Raw genomic sequence first — 12,235 nt, 5'->3', positions numbered from 1 at the left:
AGTGCTATTCTGTAGGTATTTATAGACCACAGAACCATATTTCGGGAAGAAATTTGTATGGGGGCTAGGAGAAATCATGGACCGATTCTTATAATTTTCACCAGAGTTACTCCTTTTATCATAAAAGTAATGAGTGCAAAATTTTATGATATTAGCTGCAATATATTTACAAAAAATGTCCAAAAATATGTGAAAATTATCAATTTTTTTTTTAGGTTGTCCCACATTTTAATTCATAACTTTGGTTTCACTGTACGGATTTCGCTGATTTTCAATACCAAACTGCTTAGGACAATAATAAACATTTTTCTTGCAACTCTACTAAGTTTGTTTGCGTATTTCGGACGTGAGCGTGTTTTACACAGACGGACAGACAGACGGACATGGCTCAATCGACTTAGAATTTCATTAGAATTAATAATATATATACTTTGTTGGGTCTCAGATGAATATTTCTCAACGTTACACACGGAATGACAAACTTATATATACCCTCATTCAACACTTATGGTGGTGGAGGGTATAAAAATCGTTTAAAAGGAAGAAAGTTGTTATACGGGAATACAAAATTAATTTTTTGTTAAGAATTAGTGTGCTGAATTCCCAATAATTGATAAATTCACTGAAATTTATTGTTGGGGGATAAGCTAGTTCCTATGCGCATTTCACTGGTTGCTTAGGCCAGATCATCAGGAAACCTTTTCCCAAAAGGCTTTAGAAAAACTAAAGATATTGTTACGTTTTAACCTTTTCAAAACGTTGGTTTATTTCCTTTAAATAAACCGGATTTTGATTGCAAATAAAAGCCGTTTAGTAGTTTAAAAATTGTAACAACTCTTTATTTATTTAAAATGTACAACAACCACAGAATTAAATAGTCACTCAATGTTTTTTATACACGTTTATAAATTCGCAAAAATACGGGCACATTTTATAATGTACACGAATTCACTTGAAAAATACAACACACTTTAGGCACTCAGTTGATGTCTATTCGAAATGCGTCTCTGATAAACTCACTCACTACTGCAACCTCTGCCACTATTTATAACACTCCCATCTGCACTCTAGATTTCTCTTTAACTGTCTAGAGGTTTCTAATACATACGCCACACAGTGGGGGATCTGAAAAAAAAAGTGGAAATAAATCTGTAACTTCTAAACGAATAGCCCGATTTTAATAAAATTTCCCATGTCTATAGAGGAGGTGTCGATTTTTGAATTTGGGCTTAAACAACCAAGGGGGGCCGAGCCACAATGCCCCAAAGTGGGGCACCTCGGGTATATCAAAAATTAAAAATGATGCCAAATTTTTGTTTGCGATCCGATTTGAAAGATTTTTATATATATGGAATGTACTAGACGAGATTTACAAAAAACATTGCTTTAGCCATATATTATCTCTTATAGTTTACGAGTTATTCGCATTTGAATTTCGCATTTCGCATTTTTTTTTGCCTACCTTGGTCTGCCATTTTGCTAATAACGGATCCAATTCTTTCCCGATTTTCTTGAAGTATCATTAACAACAAATTTATTAATAATCTTAAGAAAGAATTGTTAAAAAATATTTACTGAGTCAAAAGTTATGTGCATTCAAACTTAAGAAAAATAAAAAAGTCGTTTTTTCGCCATTTTTTTTTTCAAAAAAAGTACCTACATTAATTTTAAATTATACAGAAAATGAGAAAAAAATAAATAATGTGTTTATATTTTTCTGAAAGATAACATTTCGGGAAATATTATAATAGCAAAATAATATCAAAATTCGTATTATTGCGTGGTCCAGAGCCTTCCGAAGTAGACCTATTTTTTATGTAAATTTCAACTTTAGACAACATATTCTAAAATCGCATAGCTGCTTTCAAAAAATTAAGACCAGTTTTGTATGTCCCAATCTGTTCTTCAATATCATGCAAAGGGATTTCATAGCCCCGAGCTTGGTACCTTCAATAGATCCAAAAATCAAAAAAATCCCAATTTTGGGATTTTTGAAAAGTTTTTTGGGAATTGTGGGATTCTCAATAACAAATCTAAATCCAAATTTTCACTTTTGCATTCCGAAAAAAATGTCTATATAATTGTAAAATTTAATTAAAAAATATTCATAAACCAAAAAGTTATAGCAGTTTAAAAATTTAAATTTTCAACAAAAAATAAAAAAAAAATGTATCTTTTTTTTGCAAAAACTCTTCTATGAAGTTTTTAATTTTCAATATATTTAAACATTTTTGAAAAGAAGATGTAATTTCCAAAATATTGATGTATACTATGTCTACCTTATTTTGTCCACGTGTCACAGTAATGAACGAATGATTAACATGTCTAGTGAAATTTCATCACCAAGTTATTTTCTTCCATAACAACTTCAATGTTAGGTACTTATATAATACATAAGTACAAACATTAAGCGATTGCAACTCTTTTTTAACAATGAATCCCAGGTATAATATGAAATACCTGGGATATTCCTAAAACGTATTTCATACATAATACTATTTTTTTACTACAGGTAATAGAACAAGTAGATTTCATAGCATACATTTCATGTGAAATATTTGATAAATAAACAAAAAACTAAAGAAACAAGTAATGTTTTTTTGGGAAAATATTTTTTATTTTTAAATTTATAATTAGCTTAATTTAGTAAAATAATCAGAAACAGAGCAATCCATATCTAAAAGATAAAGCAAATCTTTAAAGTCATGACTATTTTCAAACGTCAAACTTCTGTAGCAAATCCAACGTTTCCTCATAGATGATAAGACTGGATCTGATGATAAAATTAGATTATTCAAAATGTCTTCATTTTGAGATTGTCGAGAACACTTTCTGGAGCTGAACTGCTGAACATACTTGAAGTCCTTATTTCTCGATTCTTGGTGTTCTTCTGTAAGTTCTCCTAAGGGCAAAATATTATGTTCAATTATGATTTTTCCATGACATAATACTTTATGTACTGTTGGTGTCATTTCTTTCCAAGGGTACAACGATAATAGAAGTTTTGAAATTTCTGTGGAATACTCGCCAAATTTTGTTGCATTCACTTTGTGCTTACTATTTATTGCCATTAAAATAATATTGACTTTTAATTCCCTATTAATTCCCGTTATATCTGAGGTTGTTTCAAAATCTTTGAAAAATCGTATAGCTGTGTTTCCATCATTTGTGCTTCCATATCCTACGAGTGGTTTATCAATGTTTAATCCAATCTGCTTTTTGAATTCTTCTTTTCTCCGTGGCTCTCATTTCCATCAGTTCTTCATTTTTATTTACTGATTTATTGATATTTTCTGGTATGCTTCTATATTTTAAATCATATGCCAGATGTAGAAAATGTTCAAGAAATCTTATACGGGCATGTAGAGGAGATATTCCGAATTTGAGCACTTCCTCGTTAATTGTTCTTTCCTTGGATATATTCGAAAATTCCGATTTTTTTCACCACATATGGAACAGTTCCAAGTAGATGATGTTCCTGTTATGGCGTTGCTGACTTTTCCATCGATCATCGCGATGCATCGTTAGTTTCATATTAAAATAAACGTTGAAGGAATATTGAGCTATTTGGATTGTAAACAGTACCAAGTCTTTAATTTCAGATTCAATTAAGTTGATCAAATCTTGTGTCGTAGTCTTTGTTTCTTTTGTATATTCGAAACATATTGGCCTACAAAAGACTTTCGATCCAGGAGTTGAATTAATCCATATATCCTCAAAACTAGTTGATGGAGAATCACTGGCAGCATACTTCCGAATTCTTAATGGAACCAATGATGACATAAATACACTTTTATACTCTGATGATGTTTGACTCGATGTAGTTTGCTTATATTCCGAAAGTGATGATAAGCCATCACATCCCCACTTAAAGATTAGTTGCAGATCATAAGTATTTATTTTGTTTAGCTGTTCTGTAGAAAAGTCGCAAGCAATACTTAATGCTGTATTTTCGAGTAGAGTGGAGAGTCCAATTCTAGCTTTCCGATCAGTAACTTCAATAGGTGATGGTATAATACTCTTTTTCTTTTCCTGAATTGAGCCATATGATGGTAACACTTCAACTCCTTTTCCCAACAATGCCTTTCTTAAAGTTATAAAATTATCACGGCTTAGTCCCAGCTGCAACATAAGCGCAGTAGCCACTTCTTCGGTAAAAGCAGTATTAGATGATGGTGTAGGTATGCTCTTAACAATTCGTTTTAATCGTCTAGGCGATGCATTCGGAAGAATATCAGCGATTTTAACAGCTTCCAAAGGCTGTTTTTCTTGCTTTAACATAGCCTTAAATGTATCCGAAACTTCCTCAGTAGACAGGGTTGATAGTGAATCCGATAACCGCTTTTTCTTGGATTTTGGGCACAATTCCATGTATTCCTTACGGGGAGCACCAAAGGCAGACGTGGACACATAAAATTCTATATTTTCATCCAACCAATCACAATATTTGGATTCAAATTTCGTAGCAGAAAATTTTACGGTTTTCCATTTTATGTCAAAGGATTTAACAAACTTTTCGACTTTACATAATTCCGTTTTATCCACTTTATTATTATGCGTACTTTCGATAAATTTCAATATGAGGTTGACTTTATCTTGAAATTGATCAGTTTTATGTTTAAGTAAAATGGAGGACAAAGTTTTTTTTTTTAATGTGATCGTCATCTTTAGCTAATTATAACTAATGTCAATTGTGGATTGAGTATGATTATATATTAATTATTCTTCATGAGTTTCATATAATAGGTTACCTGTAGTCAACGTTTATATAGGTGAAGGTATATTTGGAAATTTACCTGTTCTATTATGTATGAAATATGTTTTAGAGATATCCCAGGTATTTCATATTATACCTGGGATTCATTGTTAAAAAAGAGTTGCAATCGCTTAATGTTTGTACTTATGTATTATATAAGTACCTAACATTGAAGTTGTTATGGAAGAAAATAACTTGGTGATGAAATTTCACTAGACATGTTAATCATTCGTTCATTACTGTGACACGTGGACAAAATAAGGTAGATATATTATACATCAATATTTTGGAAATTGCATCTTCTTTTCAAAAATGTTTAAATATATTGAAAATTAAAAACTTCATAGAAGAGTTTTTGCAAAAAAAAGATAATTTTTTTTTTTATTTTTTGTTGAAAATTTAAATTTTTAAACTGCTATAACTTTTTGGTTTATGAATATTTTTTAATTAAAAGTGAAAATTTGGATTTAGATTTGTTATTGAGAATCCCACAATTCCCAAAAAACTTTTCAAAAATCCCAAAATTGGGATTTTTTGATTTTTGGATCTATTGAAGGTATCAAGCTCGGGGCTATGAAATCCCTTTGCATGATATTGAAGAACAGATTGGGACATACAAAACTGGTCTTAATTTTTTGAAAGCAGCTATGCGATTTTAGAATATGTTGTCTAAAGTTGAAATTTACATAAAAAATAGGTCTACTTCGGAAGGCTCTGGACCACGCAATAATACGAATTTTGATATTATTTTGCTTTTATAATATTTCCCGAAATGTTATCTTTCAGAAAAATATAAACACATTATTTATTTTTTTCTCATTTTCTGTATAATTTAAAATTAATGTAGGTACTTTTTTCGAAAAAAAAAGATTTTTTTTAAGTTTGAATGCACATAACTTTTGACTCAGTAGATATTTTTTAACAATTCTTTCTTAAGATTATTAATAAATTTGTTGTTAATTCAGTAAAAAAAGATACTTCAAGAAAATCGGGAAAGAATTGGATCCGTTATTAGCAAAATGGCAGACCAAGGTAGGCAAAAAAAATAAAATTTTACTTTTCAAATGCGAATAACTCGTAAACTATAAGAGATAATATATGGCTAAAGCAATGTTTTTTGTAGATCTCGCATTCCATATATATAAAAATCATGAAGTCTGCATCAATGATTACTTCGTCCACAATATCGGCAACAACAAAGACATGATTTACGCTAATACCACCAATAGTTAGTTTCACATTAACTAACTATTATGGACAGATGCAGGCTCTCCAGTAGCGGTGCGTAGACTTACATTGCAAATTGGTTCCATCGATTTCTTTACTATATCTGTTCTGATGATAGACTGCGAGCTCCTGTGTCCATAGTAAGGATGTACTTCCGACTAGCAGTGAAATTGTTATTTTCCTGCTGCAGTACTGATATGGAGATGGTAGGGCCATCAGGTGTGGGTGTCAGATCCTGTCCCTCAGTGCTAGCTCGCTTTAAAGGTGGCTCCTGGCTTGATGATTCGCCAGCTGGTTATTTCTTTATGGTGAAACATATCTGATTCGCTTTCTTGGTGCTCTGCAGTTTCGCTGAATGTGACCCATTTTCCACAGTTATAACATTTAACTTTGTCTTTAGTTTGTCTCTTACTTAAAGCCTTTAAAACTGCCTCTTTTAATTCCTTTAATTCGTTCACCATACTTCTATAATTTTCAGTGACAACCTCGATTTTCCGCACATTACACATCTGAGGCTTTGAAATTATCTTTGCTGTTTATTGTACCATCGCGAATGAGACGGTTTCAAAGAATGATGACTTTGGTGTGGCACATACCGCATATTTTATCTCTGGATCGCGAATACCATTCACAAATGCCTCTATCTTCAAATGCTCCAAAATCGGATGGTTCTCCCCTGGATAAATAAGCAGCATCAAACGTTCGATTTCTGCCGCAAAGTCTTGTAGCGTCTCATTAGGTTTTTGTACTCTACCACGCAATTCCATTCGGTATATTTCTTTCATGTGTTCTCCACCATACTTACGTTGTAGAGCATCCATTATGTCATCATAACTATTTCTGTTACTTACTGGTTTCAAGAACTATCAATTCTATAGCTCTTTCTTCATTACTCCATACATTTCTCTTGGCAATTGTATCAAACTGGAACTTGAAAACATTATATGGTGTGCTGCCATCAAAACTAGGAGCCTTTATTCTACTCGATGTTTCTGAAATAATTCGCACCGGTCCGTCTTAGCATTGAAGATTATTAATTTTCATTTCCAGATCGAGAAATTTATTATCAACATCTTGGGATTGTTTTTCTAGGCCGCTCTCTAATTCGGACACCTTTTTGTCAATGACATCCACTCTGCTGTTAATAACCTCAAAGATTTCTTGAATTTTCTCATCTGTAGCTCGAGAGGATTCTTGAAGTTTCGCTTCCATTTCAGCTAAGTGTTTGATAGTTTCTTTGACATCAGCTTTAACCTCAGCACGAAGCTTCTCATTGTCGGCAAGAAGTTTCTCGTTGTTGACTCTAGAAGTTTCTTGAACGTTAGCTTGAAGTTTCTCGATGTTTACTTTAGAAGTTTCTTGAACTTCTGCTTTAACTTCAGCTAACAGCTTCTCATTGTTGACTCTTGAATTTTCTTGAACTTCAGCAAATTTCTCATTTGTTTCTTTGAATTTTTCCATCATATCAGCAAACATAGTGCTTAAATCCATGCTGCTTGTTGTTGCACGGGAAGAAACTTCCAATTCTTCTTTATACTCAATAAAAATAGTCACTCAATGTTTTTTATACACGTTTATAAATTCGCAGAAATATAGGCACACTTTATAATGTACACGAATTCACTTGAAAAATACAACACACTTTAAGGCACTCAGTTGATGTTTATTCGAAAAGAGTCTCTGATAGACTCACTCACTACTGCAACCTCTGCCACTATTTATAACACTCCCATCTGCACTCTAGATTTCTCTTTAACTGTCTAGTGGTTTCTAATACATACGCCATCTGTGGTGTACTTTCTACAATTTTCTTTAACTGAATATTCGAATTCGAATATACGGTCGCAGCAAAAAGCGTTGCCAACTTACGATCAATGGTCAACTGAAAGCTTTTATTCAATGTTAGTAATGCCCACAGATATGTTACAGTTTGCTACTACAGAACTGCTATTTGAAAGCAACACTACTTTTAAATCAGCCGTTAAAATCGTTATATTTGAATTCAAGTACAATTTCGTAACAATATTATACAAATAAAACACTAGAGTGAATGAGAATTACAGACACTCAAGCTTTATTTGTAAAAATATCAAAGCTTAAACAAAACACCAACAATAAACAGTAAGTTTATCATTTCTTACATTCCCTACTACAATTGGTTGGTTTCTTTTCAATTCAAACTGTAAAGAAAAGACAAAACAAAAACAAAAAAATAAAACAACTTGCTTTATTGTTTTCGCAAGGAAATCAAAATAAAGAGAGTTGCCAGTTTTTAGTCTTGATGCACGGGCACCTGCTGCAAATTTATCAAAAAGTTGTTATACGGGAATACAAAATTAATTTTTTGTTAAGAATTAGTGTGCTGAATTCCCAATAATTGATAAATTCACTGAAATTTATTCACTCTAGTGTTTTATTTGTATAATATCTTTAGTTTTTCTAAAGCCTTTTGGGAAAAGGTTTCCTTATGATCTGGCCTAAGCAACCAGTGAAATGCGCATAGGAACTAGCTTATCCCCCAACAATAAATTTCAGTGAATTTATCAATTTTTGGGAATTATATTCTTTTTTTAAAAGATTATATCAGAAGATATCACTATAATCCTAAAAAAACTCAAATGTGTATACAAAAAGGATCTCAAATACCATATTTGCTATTATTATACCCTTCGCCATGAGTGGCAAGGGTATAAGTTTGTTATTCCGTTTGTAATTTCTACATTTTCATTTGCGACCCCTCAAAGTATATATATTCTGGATCGTTATAGATAGCGAAGTCGATATAGTCTGTCTGTACGTCTGTATGTTGAAATCAACTTTCCGTAGCCCCTAAATAACTTACATATATGATTCATACATCAATATGACGGGAATTCTTTCGGATCGGTTGCGATTTTAAATCGACAAAATCGGCCCACAAATGGCTGAGATATAAGGAAAAACCCGGGAAAACCTCGATTTTTGGCCTATTTTTGATCTATATCTGGATTACTAAGTCATTAATATAGACAATATGATATCTAATGATTGATATTTTAAAGTCCATTGCAACGATTTATATAAAGCTATAGTAAGTTGGACCTACAATGGGTCAAAATCGGGAAAAATATTTTTTAACACGAATTTTTTTTCATCCAAAATTTTTTTGTCTTAATTATTTTTCCAAAAAAAGAAAAAATTAAAAAAAAAATTGGAAAAAACTTCAAAAAGAAAAAATTAAAAAACAATTTCGAACAGAAAAAATTAAAAAAAAAACTTTTTTATAAAAAAATTTAAAAAAAATAATTTTGTTTACCTAAAAATATTTAAAAAAAAATTATTTTTAAGTATAATTTGGTGAAGGGTATCTAAGATTCGGCACAGCTCTCTTACTTGTTTTTTGGTTAAATTGTTATGTTTTGTTTGATTTTATGTTTTTGTACACGAAATTCGTGGTTTTAAATTTAAAATAGACATTATTCGGTTAATCGAATAATTTTATATTAACCGAATAAATCTAAACCCCGATTAATTATTTGCTCGGTTAACCGATTAAACCAGAAACCCGATTAATTGAATACCCTACTAACCACAACATTTTTCTATATATTTTTTTTAAACCTAACGTATTTGTTGACTTTTAAAATTAAATAAAAGTCTAAAATATCAACCACTCATTTTAGTATTTACAAGGGGAATCTCAGTTTTCGAACAAATATAATGTTCAGCAAGTATGATGAAAAGAGACGGATATATGTTAGTGCTACCAAAGCTCTGATAACATTTAACTAAATTGTGCGTAAAATAATTTTAAGATTTTAGCTCCAGTAGTGCGATTCACTAACTTTTAACGAACCGACAATCGTAATGTTTATCGACATAAATAATCGCTTGCAGTAACGATAGTGTGATTTATTTTTTTATTTTTATTTATTTCATTAGTAATACATGTGGCCTATTGGCCAATAAAAATAATATTACCAGTATTTATACATATATACTATGAGGCAAATGAAAAACTTAAAATATTAGTTCACATAACAAAAAGAGATCAATATAACATCCAAAACATTTTAACGACTCCAATACACATATGAAAATATAATCCAAATAAGAGAAATTAAAATATTGTCCAATTAATTATTGACTACAGTATTGTCAAATTGAAAAAATCAGTAAGTCTTCGCTTAAACGTTGCCAAAGACATAGCATAAGAACGTAAACTTATTGGCAAGCAATTCCACAATCGTGCGGCGCGTACGACAAGTGAATGTTCATATGGTATATTATGAATACGAGATATTATTATCTGAGGATTTCTGAGTGATTTAGTAAAGGATATCATCTGCATAAAATGCAGAGGCCTTTGATATTTAACAATATTAAAGAGATAAATTAATAAACGAAACTTTAAAAAATCCTCAAACGCAAGGTTCAAAAAATCTTTTAAGTGATTAGAAACGTGGGCCCTTAGCCTAAGTCCATAAACAAATCTCACAATTTTATGAACAATAGACTTAATTAAATAGATAAATTTAAATATTAAAGAGATAAATTAATAAACGAAACTTTAACAAATCCTCAAACGCAAGGTTCAAAAAATCTTTTAAGTGATTAGAAACGTGGGCCCTTAGCCTATGTCCATAAACAAATCTCACAATTTTATGAACAATAGACTTAATTTTTTTCCTGTTTCCTGAGTTACAACCCGAATAAACCTCAATACAATAGTTTATTTGTGACATTAGCAACGCATGAGCCAAAGATTTTCTAACATGCAAAGGCAGAAACAGGCTTTAGTTTTGTCAGGATTGACCATAAGTTTATTCACTTGCATCCAATAATTTAAGGTAGATAAGTCATGATTTATAGTGGCTTCCAAAACATCAGAAAATTGGAATTCTCCTGACCACAGTAATTGTATGTCATCAGCATACGCAAATGGCTTACAAAAATTTAGTTCATAGAATAAATCGTTAAGAAACAAAGTGAATAAAATAGGACCAATCACGGAGCCTTGAGGAACACCAGATCTGACATGTAACACATCTGAATTCAGACCATTTAAAAATACAAATTGCTCACGGCCACTCAAATAAGACCAAATTAAACGACAAGCAGATATAGAGAAACCAAACTTGCTATTTAGTTTTTTAACCAAACACGAATGATCAACCAGATCGAACGCCTTTGATAGGTCAACAGAGACTAAAACACTAACTTTTCCCTCATTTAAATATTTGCGAATAGAATCGGTAAGATCAGTCAAGAGAAAACTAGTATTTCGGCCGCGGCGAAAACCATATTGACATTCATTAAAAATACCTCTAGAATCAATCCACCTCGTTATTTGCTCCTTCATAACTATTTCAACAATTTTGGATAAAGTGGGTAAAATACTAATTGGTCGCATGTTATTTATAGATAGTTTTCGTCCACTTTTTGGAATTGGAATAACACGCGATATTTTCCAATTTTTAGGATATTTTGAAGAAGTTAAAACACAATTAATGAGGTTTAGCAAATGCCTACTAATGAAAGGATAAACTATCTTTAGTAATTTCACAGAAACACCATCAACTCCAGTCGATGCCGATTTTATTTTAAACAAAGCAATAGAAAGTTCAGTTTCAGTTATATTAGAAAAGGAAAAATGGTCAGTAGAATTAGTAAAATATGCAAAATTGGGTTCCTCATCAATACAGCTTAATTGACTTCTTATAAATTGTTCATTTATTTCATTAACATCAACATCCGAGTTAACATTCAATTCTTCTGTAACACCAGCATTCCGTAAAATGTTCCACATCTTTTTAGTATCACTTGAACTAAATATATTTTGGCTATACGTTCTTTTAAATTTTCTAATTTTTGATTTGGTTATATTACGAAGTCTTGCATAAATATCCCAATTTCTAGCACTTCTATCATCATAAAAAGCTCTCAACGCAATATTAGTTAAAGATCTATAATAATTAATTTCACTTGTAAATCTAGGTATAGTATGACCTAATGGACGTAGCACTTTTTTGAACGGAATATAATTCAAGAGGTCATTAAAAAGATTATTAAAGAAAGAAAGTTTATCATCAGAATCACAAGAGGAATATAGCTGATTAAAATCAGTTTGGATAATATGTCTTTCAATAGCAAGAATGTCAGCACGATGGTAGTCTCTGAAAAAAGAGGAGCTTAATATATGGTTAACAGGGATTTGAAAAGAGGCACATATTAAGGAGTGTCGTGAAATGAAAGGAATTTGAAATTGTGCAG

This window comes from Calliphora vicina, chromosome 4, assembly GCF_958450345.1.
Source record: "Calliphora vicina chromosome 4, idCalVici1.1, whole genome shotgun sequence".
Lineage (NCBI taxonomy): Eukaryota > Metazoa > Arthropoda > Insecta > Diptera > Calliphoridae > Calliphora > Calliphora vicina.
This window is presented reverse-complemented; position numbering follows the sequence as displayed.